Below are 2,719 nucleotides of genomic sequence, written 5' to 3'. Positions count from 1 at the left end.
ATCTCCTTTGTCCAACCTCTGGTAATGGACTCCATAAAACCCTCCCTTCCAAGCCATCGTTTGTCAAACCGAAACTGCCCTTTGCGTCTAACGACCTTATTTTCTAAATATGCCACTATCGGCCTGTGATCCGAGCCCACCATTTTTAAATATTCTGTATGTGAATTTGGAAACATTGAATGCCATTCTTCATTTGCCAAAGCGCGATCTAGGCGACACCGGATCATCGTCGCTTTGCCATTAACTTTTCTTCTTCCTTGCCAGGACAATTTATTTCCCCGTGCCGGGAATTCCAAGAGTCCACTGTTACGTATCATATTATTAAATGATACAAAAGAATCTGCACTACGCAACGGTCCCCCCTCTTTTTCATGGTTCCCCGTGATCTCATTGAGGTCGCCAATAATGAACCATGGATCATCCCTTGAGATACCATATCTTGTTAATCTTTCCCACACTTGATCTCTTAAATTCTGGATTGGATCCCCATATACAAATGTCATATAAATTTTCTTTCCCAGTGTCTCTGCCTCCACATCTATCATCCTAGCACTAGAGTATAAGATGTTAACATGGAACTCATTATTATAATATAATGCCAACCCTCCACTCGATCCATTTGGATCCACCGTTATTAAATTATCATATCCAAAATGTGATTGAAATCCTTGAACAAAAGCAAGATCTTGTTTTGTTTCCGATAAAAATAAAAAATCTGGTTTATGTTGATGCCATATTTCCCTTAAATAACTGATTGTCCATTTACTTCCCATGCCTCTACAATTCCAACTTAATACTTTCATCAAAAATATGAAAAAAAAATTAGACATTGATTCATAGGCATGATGAAGCCCGTAATATCTATCCATCCATAAGACAAACTAACTCCTTATGTCCTCGCTCCGTTATAAACCAGGCCCCCTCGTAATAGAAATGACACACGTTCCTCACTAAATCTTCAATATCTCCGCACCGTAATTGGTCCGAAGTCATGAAATTCTCCTTTTCCCCGTAAACCCAAAACAAAATCTCATAACATACTTTTTGCTTCTCCATATACCATGTTTCTTCTTCTTGTGGTTGGTTTAAAGGGGCCAACCACAATGTCTGTTCCATGATGACCAAAATGATAATTCCATGGCAAGCTCCCAAGTGTAAACAAACCGAATAAAGTGAAAACCATGTCCGAGTTTCATGCCAAACACTATACCAAGAACCAACATAACCCCTCTTATTCCATTTCCAATTCCTGTAAATCGATTTCCCTCTCCCGGTCTCTTTATTCCATAGGATATTGTCAAGCGTACGTATATACTTGTATTGTTCATACAGTTGGTGATCCCAAAAAATAGAATCACCAAAATTTAAGCCCATTAGACAATCCAGATATAAGTTCCTAATAATAACGACATCACCATATTTAAACCACAATATACCATTCCGTATATTAAAAGGAATCCTGACTACCTGTATAAATAATATTACACTGGTACAGAAATAATCCCCACAATTCCTCTCTTTTATCAGAACAAAGAAGCCCAAACAGAATTCATTTCCTAGCTTGATAAGTATCAGTTTCCTCTCCCTTATTGTTATCTGCCGATGACTATACAAAACCCCTCTTATCCAGTAACCACAAAACCATTGGTGACCACAAAACCCTTGGTAACCATCCTTTTGAACCTGTACTGGTATCCCCGAGCCTCCATATATTATCATCTGCACAGAAACTAACCAACCAAACAGTATGCCTACAAATCCTGAACCAAACCAATTCCAGAAACTGAAAATCCCAAATCCATTCCATATTGAAGCTCGGGCATATAGAATGCCCATAAAACCAAAAGAAGCCTCAACAATAGAAATCAAAATAAAAACACCTTGTAAACCAACTGAGAAACAAATGCTCATAGAGCTTATTGAAAACTTAAAACTCCCCAAAACAGATTCCCACACCTGTTTACTAAACCACCGCTTGCGAGTACTTTCCCCATTCCTTTTATCTCCCATAGTTCCCATCAAGTGACCCTGAGTCATCGTGAAACATAAAAAGTTAGAACCTTTCTTGCAAGTATGCTTAAGAAGAGAGAGAACTTTGCTGATACAGAGAAAACTCTTCCCACTAGCCCTTGTATAATATACCACGAAATCCTTAACACAATCAGAACTAGAATCCACACTAATGCCCAATCGAATCAAAAAAATATCATCTGAAACAAGATCCAAGCCAGATCGAATCTGAAGGCTTTGATTATTCAAATCATCACCATATCGTACTTCCCTTAATCCCCAATTTCCAAATCGAAACATACCTCCCTTTACCTTTAAGCAACCAAAAATCACAACCAAAATACCTTGATAGCCATCGGACGTCTTCATAAAGACGGATGAGATGGAAATCCTATCTCCCTTTGAGCCAATCCTACCGCGAATCATGAAGCTTCCTTTCCCCAATTTCCAATCTAGATCACCAAGTTTCGAAGGATTTCCACCATTAAACACACCCTGATCCTTGTCGTGATGAGAACCCACACCAATCCGATCTCTCTCCCCGATCCCTGGATCCCACCATCGCGAAACCATGTGAGAACCCTAATATCGCACTTCTCGTCGCCGTCGCCTATCGCACTTCTATCGTTAATTTCATAATTGTATATAATGGCTGAACCACGATATAAGAAGCTTTATTTGGAACCACTAATCAGTGGAGAATAACCAG

General features: G+C 39.1%; 1 long non-coding RNA gene across 1 annotated transcript; it reads right to left on the bottom strand.

Annotated features, from left to right (window-relative positions):
* Positions 1-1,391: 1,391 nt before the first annotated feature.
* LOC130507526 (uncharacterized) lies at positions 1,392-2,628 on the bottom strand. The gene is made up of 2 exons (XR_008942352.1): positions 2,355-2,628; positions 1,392-2,028 (listed from the first exon to the last, which is right to left on the bottom strand). It is a non-coding gene; the product is annotated as an uncharacterized LOC130507526 (long non-coding RNA).
* Positions 2,629-2,719: the final 91 nt, after the last annotated feature.

This window comes from Raphanus sativus, unplaced genomic scaffold (genome assembly GCF_000801105.2).
Source record: "Raphanus sativus cultivar WK10039 unplaced genomic scaffold, ASM80110v3 Scaffold4704, whole genome shotgun sequence".
In the NCBI taxonomy this organism is placed as follows: domain Eukaryota; kingdom Viridiplantae; phylum Streptophyta; class Magnoliopsida; order Brassicales; family Brassicaceae; genus Raphanus; species Raphanus sativus.
The sequence above is the reverse complement of the archived record's forward strand: the minus strand, read 5'-3'. Positions and strand labels throughout refer to the sequence as shown.